We start from the raw sequence: 15,445 nt of genomic DNA, 5'->3' as shown, positions 1-15,445 counted from the left end.
CCAGCTCATGTCATTCAAAGTGCAGGAGAAAGATAGTTTGTGCTCGTGTGTAAAAAAGCATGTGATCCAGGCAACGTATGGTGCCGCACTCAAACCAATATATATGGATCCGGGGGAATCTCATCACGGATTACGTTGAAGGTTGACAGGAGATTTCAAAAAATGAATTCCCAAAATCACACAGGTCTGCCATTTTCTTGATATCCACTCCTGTCAATAAGAATGGTCCAGTGCCTTTGAAAGCCTACCGGTTAGTTATCAAGGCAACCTATAGATTCAAGAAAGCATCCCATTTTGGGTCCGAGAACAAGACAACTGCAGTTGCTTCATCTGAGCTGTACATTGAAACACAACACAAAAACCAAAGTCTAGCATCATCTACTCTCGGGGCATTATGTACTAATGTGCTTTAAATGGGCGGGTACTTGCCAGCCCAGAGTAGCGGCATGTCTTTTATCGGAAAGACTATGGTGTTCCTTACGAGTTTGCCGGTAAGCCGCCAACAGCAAACACAGCTTACTGCTTCCACCGCCCGATATCCCGATATTACCGGGATATTGCAGCTGGCGCAGTCACGGTAAGTGCCCATTGAGAACCACTGAATCACTGGCACCGCTGTTAACGGTGCCAGTGATACAGTGAATTCACTGCCGGCAGGGGCCTGAAAATGAGAAACAGTTCAAATGTTTTTGCCTTGAAAACAGGCAAAGACTTGGATAACTCTCTGCAACTTAATTTTGGGCTTTGAGCTACAAAATAACTAATGTCCCCTCATTACTATTCACTGACGATTACAAAGAGATGTTAAGTGTTCAAATACCACGGTGGTCGCTCTTTTCTGCCTGAGCGGGGTTGTTTACCTTGCTTGTCACACAGCCATCCTCAGATCACCGACGAGATATGAGAGAAGAGAGGCACTGCATTTTATTGCCGGCCCATACAAACCCAGAGATTTCTTGCTCTTCCCCAGGTACTCGGAGAAGAGCATGAAAACCCAGAGACCCTGGGACAATCCCCAAGGTTTGATAGGTCTCGGTGGGGCACATAACACGCCAAATGGGATTGTGGATGCTTGGGAGTTCGGAAGGGCAAGGACAGTGTCCTGTGAAACCATTTTGTGAAGTTGTCCACCCTAACAACGAGGGTTTTGCCATTCGACCAACAGCACACGGCAAATAGGTGCCCATGTCCCACCTCGTTTTGGGCTGCTGCATCAGATGCAGCCTGGAGCGGTGAGGGACATGGACACCAGACAGTGTTGCATGCTCTGACTTCAGCTCCAGTCCTGCGCGCATTTACTAGTCTGAACTTCTGAAAGAAGTCAGGTCATTTCTTTCCGGGGTCAGAGTGTACGACTCCAGAAAGAAATGATTTGACTAATTTCTGAAATCGGACTAGTGAATGCGCTCAGGGACTTAAGAAAGTAAAGTTCTAGCTGCAGCGCACACGCCGTTGTTTATCAAATGGCGCGGCGGAAACGATTGCATGTCAGTTTAGTCTGGATTTTCCAAGCTGTGTTTGGGGGACATGTTGCAGGACTTTTTTGTGGCTCGCTCCCCCACTCTTGCAATGCTGTATACTCCCCTGGGGTCAGGAGTGGCAGGGAGCGGTGTGTGGGGGTCATCTCCAAAGAATAAATGACACACCTGAAAGTTATTTGCATGGCCAGTCACTGACAGATTCCGACCTGCATTCCAGAACACCTAATTTTCCAGAAGCGCTCCTCTGAATTTGAAATGTGCAAGTCCCCAGTTTGAAACCAGATAAGAGTGCCCAATGGGTTAATGGACTGACTTCAGACCTCTCTGTATAACCTGCAGGCCACACATCCAGTTCTGGTGAGACTCCGATGCATGTTTGCTTGATAGGCTGGGAACTTTAGTCATCTCGCCTGGTCTCGAGAAGTTGCCCTGTTTGATTCGCAGCACAGAAAACTTATCAGCACTGACATTAAGCTTCACATATTTTCCTCATGTCAGTCGGGTGCAGAGAGACACGTTTGTATGCTGTGGGTTACCGAGGTAAGAGTGCACAAAACATAGGCACAATTGATAGTGGGCTTGCAGGCACTTGGAGGGGCACTAGGCGTTGGGTGACCATGCATGGCTCCACTTGTAACACACTTTTCAAAACTGTCCATCAGCCACCAAAATGCAACCTCCCCCCAAACAAAAGTTGAGAGTTGCTCAAACCCTGTATTTATACCTCAGGGGATTCAGGGCACTGTAGTTTGCATCTCATTTCCTTCACTGCTGTCAGGGGCGGACTGCCCTATCGGACGTTCTGCCACCGGCAGAATGCAATTCGGACTCGGGATGGCCTGGGGCCAGTTTTACAAGCCACCCTGGGGCCAGTTTGGAATATAACATTATTTTTGCGATTGAGTAACTTAAGTTACTTTAGGCAAGGTAATGTTACATATTGCTCTGAGTTACTCGCCGCCGCACAGCTGATGGAATGCAGAAGGCATCCATCAAAGAAGGTTAACACTTAGTAAGTGTTAACTTTGCTTTGATGAATGCACACAATAGCTGAGGCCGTGATGGGCAGTGTGTGTCCCCAGCCATCTGCCGGTGTGGTGCCAGGTTAAACACCAAATTGTAACAAATTGTCCTGGGGGTTGGGAGGGAGAGAGCTGAGAGCTCGCCTTCTGATATGGGCGGTTCCTGTCCTGTGTTGTGTGCATGTTTGTTTTGGGTTAGGGTGGTGCGCGGGGTGACCTGCCTAGTGTATAGTCCTCCTCGCTGTGAGCGTCGGGGCAGCGACCAGGCAACTGCCAGGGGCCTGCTGCTGCAATGTGGCTTGGGCTGGCTTGGCAGTCAATCACGTGAGCGGACCGCATGTGCATGGTGTATTGTGCTGCTGGGTCTGGGTGCGGTCGGTCACTCACCACGACAGCCCCCCGCACATTTGGTAAACAAGGAAGGAATTTTTGACATGGAGTAGCAGCCTGCAGGCCTCTGGCCCTCTGGCTATTGCAAAGCAAAGCACATGCAACTTGCAAGTGTAACAACAGCGACAAGGCCTCTATCCGGAGCTACAGCAGGCCAACAGAAGGCTCCGCCTAGCTCAACCCAGCTCTGCAACCCAGCCGAGGTGGACAGCAGAAGACATTATTTGTGCATGCACGTGGGCCGACGTGATCACAAATAGTAAGTAAAGATAAAAACATAAAATAAAGGGGCCAGTGCCCGGCCAGGTCATCTACCCTTTATAGCTTTTTTTACTCTGGAGGACTGGACTGGGCTTGTAGACCGTCTGCAAGCCCAGTACTCGAGGCCCATCCACTCCATGCAAAGACCCCTGCTGTTAAGCAACTTAAATTAACTAGTGATTGCCCTGAAGCTGCTGCCGTCTGAAACCTCTTTAAAATGAATAGAAAGGACCCGGCTACTTCTTGAAAAGGATAGATGTGCTGAAGGTCAAAAGGAGAAAGAAAGCAGAGCAGCCATCCATGCCATAGACCCGTTGAAGCATTGCTTCATTTAGAAGTCACTGTAGGCATGCCGCTAAGAGCACACCGTTTATTTTGCAGTTTTGCTTGCTTTGTACTTTTATTCTCTTGTTACTAGTATTCCTAGTGCTACCAGTAAATCTAAAAATATATGTATTTGTTAAAAATGAACCTTTATTAAGTTAACTGAATGAACAAGAAAATAATTCCCAGCACCAGATAGCAGAGTGTGTATAACTGAAATGACATACCCAGCGGGTAAACTGCCCAATGTACACATACTTCAATGGAACATGACATCATGAAAACATCCTTTTTGACAGAGTGAAATGTCCCAGTAACAATCTATATATCTTAAAGAAATATGTGCCCTAAGATCCCATTCCCTTATCTTTTACATTTCTAACAGTGAATACGCTAAAGTGTACGCATGGCAGAGTTCAATGATTTGTTTGATCTAACACAACTGTCTGTTCCATTCTGTATAGTTCAGGAAATCATGCTCCGAGTTTAGTTTCTTTTTCAAACAATTAAGTTCCATTGTGCGGCTGGCCCTGCCCATTTCTGTAACTCTCTCTCTGTAGGATCGTGCAGTACATGCAAGTGCGTGTAAACGGACTACATGCCTCCACACATTCTGCGTGTTTTATGTTCATTTAAATCGGCCGAGACGAGGTCCATGACTGCAGAGATGTTTTGGAGAGACTAACCCACCCTGTGCTGGTATCAATTTGCGACGCACATACACACTACATATGCATACAAATATTTTTTTTATTTCTAAACTTCCCTTTTACCTGCAGTGATCTTCTTTATGGTTGGTGCAGGTCAGCAACACAGCACGCTCCACCTGATGACTGATATCTTGAAATATGCACCAAAAGTAGTTGCTTTATGTCACTAATCAAATTTTTTCAACATCGCTTTCATGGACAACGAGCAGATGAGGCATTCCAGCAATTATTAATCTGCTGATGCATCAGGTCCGGTTCTCTGGGGAGAGTACCTTGTGGTTAGCCTGGGGCAGGTAGACAGATTGGAGAATGGTGGTTCAATGTGTATGCTTCTGATGAAAAAATAAGTTGAATTAGTGCTTGGAAATGCAGGGCAAAAGATTAGATCTGTTCAGTTTTAGGTCTCTTGAAACGTGGCTCGTTCATTCAACGCCGAGCACACTCCACACAGTTTTGACCTAGCACAGCCAGTTTGATGCACCCTTCTTCCACCACTACTGCTGTAAGGGCCAGCCGTGTGCTGGAGGATCTGAGAGTTGATGGCAATGGGAACTTTGCAGGCATAGAGTCCCTGTCTATTGCCGCTCAGCATGTGAGTGCGCTTTACGTGGAAATGCCCCAGAAACTGCAGGCACATGCAGTTCACTGCAAATTTTGCTCAGTCTTGTGAACGAGACTGTAAATATGGAGCCAGAAAGTGCATTAATGTATTATCCTAATTATGTGCCTTTTTTAAGTGGACTCGCTTAACAGAGCAAAGCACAGAAGCATCATTGAGACACAAAGTTTACATATTTACTCTGCTGCTCTTATGATGCAGCTATCTGTGTGCCAGCAACAGAGCTTCACCAACCAAAAAGCACCTGTTTAAAAGAAAAACCCTCTTCAAGGTTCATGAATTCCCACCTGAATTCCTTTATGCGCTACAGAGTGCCTTGACCAATGGATAGATGAATGGATGGATGGACGGCATAGGTTGGTGTATATAGTAATGGATCCATGGATGGATGGATGGGCAGGAGGAAGTTGGGCCAGCTGGAATTTTGTGACAATGAATCTCCATATCAGTGTTTATTGCACAACTTATTTTGTTGCATGTGTTAAATCACTGAAAGTACAGTGTGTTTATATAGATTTTTCAGGTTGCCATTATCTCACCTTCTGGGACGTATAGCTTACTATTCAGGATGTGAAAATTAAAGCCACAAAATATTCTTTTGGCTTAACATGTTGCTATACGGATTTACATGTTGTCATGTGGCTCGATTATGCCATTTCTGTTTTTTGTAAGTAAACTCTATAAGACATTATTACTGAAGGCCTTGAAATCCAAACTATTTGTACCCAGTCAAGCTTGGAAGGTATGTGATCAAATTTGAAGAGTGGCGCTTAGCGTTCAGCCAAAGTTTGTGATCCTCCTAGTCCATTCCACCCACCCCCCTCCAACAGCTGTTTGGCCATCCCACTCCCTCCTTTTTGGATGCAGCCAGAGTACCACTAGTTTCGTATTTCCACTTCCACCACTGCACACATCACAGTCCCCAGAATTGTACAGCACATGCATTAATCCACTCCTTTTCATGCATAGCCTGTTCTTGCAGGGGTGAGTTGTCGGATTGGCTTGGGGTCCGCGGTGGCACCAATGGAGAGTGGTAGATTGAGGCAGCGTGGGCCAGCCCAGGTACTCGCATTCACAACGTGGGGTGTATCTGTGATTCTTCTGTAATGCCGGGTGATGCCTGTGCGACACACAACCTAATTCAACAGATTCCTGCGGCAGGTGTGTTCACCCACTGGATTATCATACCGGTGCGTGGCCTCGAGCATAACGTGTTCTTGCAGGAGCTATGCCCTGCAAGTTCAGAGAGTTGTGGTATCGCCAGCGGTAACAGGTGGCCCCAACAAAGTGTGGGAGTTGTTGGCAGTGTGTGCCAGGTACTCAAGACCAGCTTACAGGATGTGAGCTGCCTCTGTAAGGCAGGTCACACCTGATACCATAACATGCCTCCACAGATTTCTGCAGCAGGTGTAGTCGCCCATTTGGTTATCTTACCGGTGCATGCAATGTTGTGAATTGACGTGATTCACGGATGCTGGTTTGAGGGCCCCTCTTTTTGAGGCGAAGGACTGGCCACTTTTCTTTTAGGTGCCCGGCCGTCTTTCTTGTCCCAGTCCGAGCCTGACTGCTATATGACAGCTTTTACGCACTCTCGTGGTCATGCAGGAAGCTGATCAGCAGGCAAACCTTCCCTCCAGCATCCCACCAGAAAATGGAGGCTGGCTCCATCCCTGGATCTATACCGCAAGGGATGCAGGCCATTCTAGTATACATCACATTTCCTTCACTGTTGACAACTTTCTGCGCCGTCTAGCGGTGAAATTCGATCAGCATGACTAACTCCCCTCACCCTCTCTGGTTGTAGACGACTTTTTCTGCAAGGGAAATCACCTTCAGTAAAAATGTTTATGGGTGAAATGAGCTCAGCAGGTGTTCTACTTTTCAACATTGTTTTTTTTTATCCGATTCTGTAGTATTGTGGCAAGTTTTAGATGCAGAATCATTAGCATATGCAGAACAAAATCGAATCTGAAAACTATTATTGGTAGTCTTAAGGAGAGTTTGAATGTAATGATAGCAGTGACAGCATGGAAGCCAATATACATAAATGCAATTGGCCTGGGTTTCTGGTATAAGCCGTGTTGAGGTACACAACGACAGTGCCTTCTTAGCGCAGTAGGCAGCGCGTCAGTCTCATAATCTGAAGGTCGTGAGTTCGAGCCTCACAGAGGGCATTTACTTTTGACTATTCATTAGAATTAACTGCTTCGGGCCTTTTCAACCTTTACTTTTAAATATTATTCTCCTTCGGCTGTTGTGCAGATCCATGAAATCACTGCACATTCTCACTCCAATTCATCCATTCGTAAATCAAGTCATCCATTAATAAATCACATTAATTGCAGTAACAGTGGCCTGGTTTTCGATTAATCTCAAAGGAACGCGGGATTACCAGCTCATGTCATTCAAAGTGCAGGAGAAAGATAGTTTGTGCTCGTGTGTAAAAAAGCATGTGATCCAGGCAACGTATGGTGCCGCACTCAAACCAATATATATGGATCCGGGGGAATCTCATCACGGATTACGTTGAAGGTTGACAGGAGATTTCAAAAAATGAATTCCCAAAATCACACAGGTCTGCCATTTTCTTGATATCCACTCCTGTCAATAAGAATGGTCCAGTGCCTTTGAAAGCCTACCGGTTAGTTATCAAGGCAACCTATAGATTCAAGAAAGCATCCCATTTTGGGTCCGAGAACAAGACAACTGCAGTTGCTTCATCTGAGCTGTACATTGAAACACAACACAAAAACCAAAGTCTAGCATCATCTACTCTCGGGGCATTATGTACTAATGTGCTTTAAATGGGCGGGTACTGGCCAGCCCAGAGTAGCGGCATGTCTTTTATCGGAAAGACTATGGTGTTCCTTACGAGTTTGCCGGTAAGCCGCCAACAGCAAACACAGCTTACTGCTTCCACCGCCCGATATCCCGATATTACCGGGATATTGCAGCTGGCGCAGTCACGGTAAGTGCCCATTGAGAACCACTGAATCACTGGCACCGCTGTTAACGGTGCCAGTGATACAGTGAATTCACTGCCGGCAGGGGCCTGAAAATGAGAAACAGTTCAAATGTTTTTGCCTTGAAAACAGGCAAAGACTTGGATAACTCTCTGCAACTTAATTTTGGGCTTTGAGCTACAAAATAACTAATGTCCCCTCATTACTATTCACTGACGATTACAAAGAGATGTTAAGTGTTCAAATACCACGGTGGTCGCTCTTTTCTGCCTGAGCGGGGTTGTTTACCTTGCTTGTCACACAGCCATCCTGAGATCACCGACGAGATATGAGAGAAGACAGGCACTGCATTTTATTGCCGGCCCATACAAACCCAGAGATTTCTTGCTCTTCCCCAGGTACTCGGAGAAGAGCATGAAAACCCAGAGACCCTGGGACAATCCCCAAGGTTTGATAGGTCTCGGTGGGGCACATAACACGCCAAATGGGATTGTGGATGCTTGGGAGTTCGGAAGGGCAAGGACAGTGTCCTGTGAAACCATTTTGTGAAGTTGTCCACCCTAACAACGAGGGTTTTGCCATTCGACCAACAGCACACGGCAAATAGGTGCCCATGTCCCACCTCGTTTTGGGCTGCTGCATCAGATGCAGCCTGGAGCGGTGAGGGACATGGACACCAGACAGTGTAGCATGCTCTGACTTCAGCTCCAGTCCTGCGCGCATTTACTAGTCTGAACTTCTGAAAGAAGTCAGGTCATTTCTTTCCGGGGTCAGAGTGTACGACTCCAGAAAGAAATGATTTGACTAATTTCTGAAATCGGACTAGTGAATGCGCTCAGGGACTTAAGAAAGTAAAGTTCTAGCTGCAGCGCACACGCCGTTGTTTATCAAATGGCGCGGCGGAAACGATTGCATGTCAGTTTAGTCTGGATTTTCCAAGCTGTGTTTGGGGGACATGTTGCAGGACTTTTTTGTGGCTCGCTCCCCCACTCTTGCAATGCTGTATACTCCCCTGGGGTCAGGAGTGGCAGGGAGCGGTGTGTGGGGGTCATCTCCAAAGAATAAATGACACACCTGAAAGTTATTTGCATGGCCAGTCACTGACAGATTCCGACCTGCATTCCAGAACACCTAATTTTCCAGAAGCGCTCCTCTGAATTTGAAATGTGCAAGTCCCCAGTTTGAAACCAGATAAGAGTGCCCAATGGGTTAATGGACTGACTTCAGACCTCTCTGTATAACCTGCAGGCCACACATCCAGTTCTGGTGAGACTCCGATGCATGTTTGCTTGATAGGCTGGGAACTTTAGTCATCTCGCCTGGTCTCGAGAAGTTGCCCTGTTTGATTCGCAGCACAGAAAACTTATCAGCACTGACATTAAGCTTCACATATTTTCCTCATGTCAGTCGGGTGCAGAGAGACACGTTTGTATGCTGTGGGTTACCGAGGTAAGAGTGCACAAAACATAGGCACAATTGATAGTGGGCTTGCAGGCACTTGGAGGGGCACTAGGCGTTGGGTGACCATGCATGGCTCCACTTGTAACACACTTTTCAAAACTGTCCATCAGCCACCAAAATGCAACCTCCCCCCAAACAAAAGTTGAGAGTTGCTCAAACCCTGTATTTATACCTCAGGGGATTCAGGGCACTGTAGTTTGCATCTCATTTCCTTCACTGCTGTCAGGGGCGGACTGCCCTATCGGACGTTCTGCCACCGGCAGAATGCAATTCGGACTCGGGATGGCCTGGGGCCAGTTTTACAAGCCACCCTGGGGCCAGTTTGGAATATAACATTATTTTTGCGATTGAGTAACTTAAGTTACTTTAGGCAAGGTAATGTTACATATTGCTCTGAGTTACTCGCCGCCGCACAGCTGATGGAATGCAGAAGGCATCCATCAAAGTAGGTTAACACTTAGTAAGTGTTAACTTTGCTTTGATGAATGCACACAATAGCTGAGGCCGTGATGGGCAGTGTGTGTCCCCAGCCATCTGCCGGTGTGGTGCCAGGTTAAACACCAAATTGTAACAAATTGTCCTGGGGGTTGGGAGGGAGAGAGCTGAGAGCTCGCCTTCTGATATGGGCGGTTCCTGTCCTGTGTTGTGTGCATGTTTGTTTTGGGTTAGGGTGGTGCGCGGGGTGACCTGCCTAGTGTATAGTCCTCCTCGCTGTGAGCGTCGGGGCAGCGACCAGGCAACTGCCAGGGGCCTGCTGCTGCAATGTGGCTTGGGCTGGCTTGGCAGTCAATCACGTGAGCGGACCGCATGTGCATGGTGTATTGTGCTGCTGGGTCTGGGTGCGGTCGGTCACTCACCACGACAGCCCCCCGCACATTTGGTAAACAAGGAAGGAATTTTTGACATGGAGTAGCAGCCTGCAGGCCTCTGGCCCTCTGGCTATTGCAAAGCAAAGCACATGCAACTTGCAAGTGTAACAACAGCGACAAGGCCTCTATCCGGAGCTACAGCAGGCCAACAGAAGGCTCCGCCTAGCTCAACCCAGCTCTGCAACCCAGCCGAGGTGGACAGCAGAAGACATTATTTGTGCATGCACGTGGGCCGACGTGATCACAAATAGTAAGTAAAGATAAAAACATAAAATAAAGGGGCCAGTGCCCGGCCAGGTCATCTACCCTTTATAGCTTTTTTTACTCTGGAGGACTGGACTGGGCTTGTAGACCGTCTGCAAGCCCAGTACTCGAGGCCCATCCACTCCATGCAAAGACCCCTGCTGTTAAGCAACTTAAATTAACTAGTGATTGCCCTGAAGCTGCTGCCGTCTGAAACCTCTTTAAAATGAATAGAAAGGACCCGGCTACTTCTTGAAAAGGATAGATGTGCTGAAGGTCAAAAGGAGAAAGAAAGCAGAGCAGCCATCCATGCCATAGACCCGTTGAAGCATTGCTTCATTTAGAAGTCACTGTAGGCATGCCGCTAAGAGCACACCGTTTATTTTGCAGTTTTGCTTGCTTTGTACTTTTATTCTCTTGTTACTAGTATTCCTAGTGCTACCAGTAAATCTAAAAATATATGTATTTGTTAAAAATGAACCTTTATTAAGTTAACTGAATGAACAAGAAAATAATTCCCAGCACCAGATAGCAGAGTGTGTATAACTGAAATGACATACCCAGCGGGTAAACTGCCCAATGTACACATACTTCAATGGAACATGACATCATGAAAACATCCTTTTTGACAGAGTGAAATGTCCCAGTAACAATCTATATATCTTAAAGAAATATGTGCCCTAAGATCCCATTCCCTTATCTTTTACATTTCTAACAGTGAATACGCTAAAGTGTACGCATGGCAGAGTTCAATGATTTGTTTGATCTAACACAACTGTCTGTTCCATTCTGTATAGTTCAGGAAATCATGCTCCGAGTTTAGTTTCTTTTTCAAACAATTAAGTTCCATTGTGCGGCTGGCCCTGCCCATTTCTGTAACTCTCTCTCTGTAGGATCGTGCAGTACATGGAAGTGCGTGTAAACGGACTACATGCCTCCACACATTCTGCGTGTTTTATGTTCATTTAAATCGGCCGAGACGAGGTCCATGACTGCAGAGATGTTTTGGAGAGACTAACCCACCCTGTGCTGGTATCAATTTGCGACGCACATACACACTGCATATGCATACAAATATTTTTTTTATTTCTAAACTTCCCTTTTTCCTGCAGTGATCTTCTTTATGGTTGGTGCAGGTCAGCAACACAGCACGCTCCACCTGATGACTGATATCTTGAAATATGCACCAAAAGTAGTTGCTTTATGTCACTAATCAAATTTTTTCAACATCGCTTTCATGGACAACGAGCAGATGAGGCATTCCAGCAATTATTAATCGACTGATGCATCAGGTCCGGTTCTCTGGGGAGAGTACCTTGTGGTTAGCCTGGGGCAGGTAGACAGATTGGAGAATGGTGGTTCAATGTGTATGCTTCTGATGAAAAAATAAGTTGAATTAGTGCTTGGAAATGCAGGGCAAAAGATTAGATCTGTTCAGTTTTAGGTCTCTTGAAACGTGGCTCGTTCATTCAACGCCGAGCACACTCCACACAGTTTTGACCTAGCACAGCCAGTTTGATGCACCCTTCTTCCACCACTACTGCTGTAAGGGCCAGCCGTGTGCTGGAGGATCTGAGAGTTGATGGCAATGGGAACTTTGCAGGCATAGAGTCCCTGTCTATTGCCGCTCAGCATGTGAGTGCGCTTTACGTGGAAATGCCCCAGAAACTGCAGGCACATGCAGTTCACTGCAAATTTTGCTCAGTCCTGTGAACGAGACTGTAAATATGGAGCCAGAAAGTGCATTAATGTATTATCCTAATTATGTGCCTTTTTTAAGTGGACTCGCTTAACAGAGCAAAGCACATAAGCATCATTGAGACACAAAGTTTACATATTTACTCTGCTGCTCTTATGATGCATCTATCTGTGTGCCAGCAACAGAGCTTCACCAACCAAAAAGCACCTGTTTAAAAGAAAAACCCTCTTCAAGGTTCATGAATTCCCACCTGAATTCCTTTATGCGCTACAGAGTGCCTTGACCAATGGATAGATGAATGGATGGATGGACGGCATAGGTTGGTGTATATAGTAATGGATCCATGGATGGATGGATGGGCAGGAGGAAGTTGGGCCAGCTGGAATTTTGTGACAATGAATCTCCATATCAGTGTTTATTGCACAACTTATTTTGTTGCATGTGTTAAATCACTGAAAGTACAGTGTGTTTATATAGATTTTTCAGGTTGCCATTATCTCACCTTCTGGGACGTATAGCTTACTATTCAGGATGTGAAAATTAAAGCCACAAAATATTCTTTTGGCTTAACATGTTGCTATACGGATTTACATGTTGTCATGTGGCTCGATTATGCCATTTCTGTTTTTTGTAAGTAAACTCTATAAGACATTATTACTGAAGGCCTTGAAATCCAAACTATTTGTACCCAGTCAAGCTTGGAAGGTATGTGATCAAATTTGAAGAGTGGCGCTTAGCGTTCAGCCAAAGTTTGTGATCCTCCTAGTCCATTCCACCCACCCCCCTCCAACAGCTGTTTGGCCATCCCACTCCCTCCTTTTTGGATGCAGCCAGAGTACCACTAGTTTCGTATTTCCACTTCCACCACTGCACACATCACAGTCCCCAGAATTGTACAGCACATGCATTAATCCACTCCTTTTCATGCATAGCCTGTTCTTGCAGGGGTGAGTTGTCGGATTGGCTTGGGGTCCGCGGTGGCACCAATGGAGAGTGGTAGATTGAGGCAGCGTGGGCCAGCCCAGGTACTCGCATTCACAACGTGGGGTGTATCTGTGATTCTTCTGTAATGCCGGGTGATGCCTGTGCGACACACAACCTAATTCAACAGATTCCTGCGGCAGGTGTGTTCACCCACTGGATTATCATACCGGTGCGTGGCCTCGAGCATAACGTGTTCTTGCAGGAGCTATGCCCTGCAAGTTCAGAGAGTTGTGGTATCGCCAGCGGTAACAGGTGGCCCCAACAAAGTGTGGGAGTTGTTGGCAGTGTGTGCCAGGTACTCAAGACCAGCTTACAGGATGTGAGCTGCCTCTGTAAGGCAGGTCACACCTGATACCATAACATGCCTCCACAGATTTCTGCAGCAGGTGTAGTCGCCCATTTGGTTATCTTACCGGTGCATGCAATGTTGTGAATTGACGTGATTCACGGATGCTGGTTTGAGGGCCCCTCTTTTTGAGGCGAAGGACTGGCCACTTTTCTTTTAGGTGCCCGGCCGTCTTTCTTGTCCCAGTCCGAGCCTGACTGCTATATGACAGCTTTTACGCACTCTCGTGGTCATGCAGGAAGCTGATCAGCAGGCAAACCTTCCCTCCAGCATCCCACCAGAAAATGGAGGCTGGCTCCATCCCTGGATCTATACCGCAAGGGATGCAGGCCATTCTAGTATACATCACATTTCCTTCACTGTTGACAACTTTCTGCGCCGTCTAGCGGTGAAATTCGATCAGCATGACTAACTCCCCTCACCCTCTCTGGTTGTAGACGACTTTTTCTGCAAGGGAAATCACCTTCAGTAAAAATGTTTATGGGTGAAATGAGCTCAGCAGGTGTTCTACTTTTCAACATTGTTGTTTTTTATCCGATTCTGTAGTATTGTGGCAAGTTTTAGATGCAGAATCATTAGCATATGCAGAACAAAATCGAATCTGAAAACTATTATTGGTAGTCTTAAGGAGAGTTTGAATGTAATGATAGCAGTGACAGCATGGAAGCCAATATACATAAATGCAATTGGCCTGGGTTTCTGGTATAAGCCGTGTTGAGGTACACAACGACAGTGCCTTCTTAGCGCAGTAGGCAGCGCGTCAGTCTCATAATCTGAAGGTCGTGAGTTCGAGCCTCACAGAGGGCATTTACTTTTGACTATTCATTAGAATTAACTGCTTCGGGCCTTTTCAACCTTTACTTTTAAATATTATTCTCCTTCGGCTGTTGTGCAGATCCATGAAATCACTGCACATTCTCACTCCAATTCATCCATTCGTAAATCAAGTCATCCATTAATAAATCACATTAATTGCAGTAACAGTGGCCTGGTTTTCGATTAATCTCAAAGGAACGCGGGATTACCAGCTCATGTCATTCAAAGTGCAGGAGAAAGATAGTTTGTGCTCGTGTGTAAAAAAGCATGTGATCCAGGCAACGTATGGTGCCGCACTCAAACCAATATATATGGATCCGGGGGAATCTCATCACGGATTACGTTGAAGGTTGACAGGAGATTTCAAAAAATGAATTCCCAAAATCACACAGGTCTGCCATTTTCTTGATATCCACTCCTGTCAATAAGAATGGTCCAGTGCCTTTGAAAGCCTACCGGTTAGTTATCAAGGCAACCTATAGATTCAAGAAAGCATCCCATTTTGGGTCCGAGAACAAGACAACTGCAGTTGCTTCATCTGAGCTGTACATTGAAACACAACACAAAAACCAAAGTCTAGCATCATCTACTCTCGGGGCATTATGTACTAATGTGCTTTAAATGGGCGGGTACTTGCCAGCCCAGAGTAGCGGCATGTCTTTTATCGGAAAGACTATGGTGTTCCTTACGAGTTTGCCGGTAAGCCGCCAACAGCAAACACAGCTTACTGCTTCCACCGCCCGATATCCCGATATTACCGGGATATTGCAGCTGGCGCAGTCACGGTAAGTGCCCATTGAGAACCACTGAATCACTGGCACCACTGTTAACGGTGCCAGTGATACAGTGAATTCACTGCCGGCAGGGGCCTGAAAATGAGAAACAGTTCAAATGTTTTTGCCTTGAAAACAGGCAAAGACTTGGATAACTCTCTGCAACTTAATTTTGGGCTTTGAGCTACAAAATAACTAATGTCCCCTCATTACTATTCACTGACGATTACAAAGAGATGTTAAGTGTTCAAATACCACGGTGGTCGCTCTTTTCTGCCTGAGCGGGGTTGTTTACCTTGCTTGTCACACAGCCATCCTGAGATCACCGACGAGATATGAGAGAAGACAGGCACTGCATTTTATTGCCGGCCCATACAAACCCAGAGATTTCTTGCTCTTCCCCAGGTACTCGGAGAAGAGCATGAAAACCCAGAGACCCTGGGACAATCCCCAAGGTTTGATAGGTCTCGGTGGGGCACATAAC

At 46.3% G+C, this 15,445-nt stretch overlaps 2 non-coding genes across 2 annotated transcripts; both read left to right on the top strand.

Moving 5' to 3' along the window:
* The first annotated feature begins 6,908 nt into the window (after positions 1-6,908).
* TRNAM-CAU (transfer RNA methionine (anticodon CAU)) lies at positions 6,909-6,981 on the top strand. The gene has a single exon. It is a non-coding gene; the product is annotated as a tRNA-Met (tRNA).
* Positions 6,982-14,106: 7,125 nt separating this feature from the next.
* Positions 14,107-14,179, top strand: TRNAM-CAU (transfer RNA methionine (anticodon CAU)). The gene has a single exon. It is a non-coding gene; the product is annotated as a tRNA-Met (tRNA).
* The last annotated feature ends 1,266 nt before the right edge of the window (positions 14,180-15,445 follow it).

This window comes from Ambystoma mexicanum (assembly GCF_040938575.1).
Source record: "Ambystoma mexicanum isolate Mex_15411 chromosome 12 unlocalized genomic scaffold, UKY_AmexF1_1 Mex_chr12_unloc.2, whole genome shotgun sequence".
Classification (NCBI taxonomy): domain Eukaryota; kingdom Metazoa; phylum Chordata; class Amphibia; order Caudata; family Ambystomatidae; genus Ambystoma; species Ambystoma mexicanum.
This window is presented reverse-complemented; position numbering and strand designations above follow the sequence as displayed.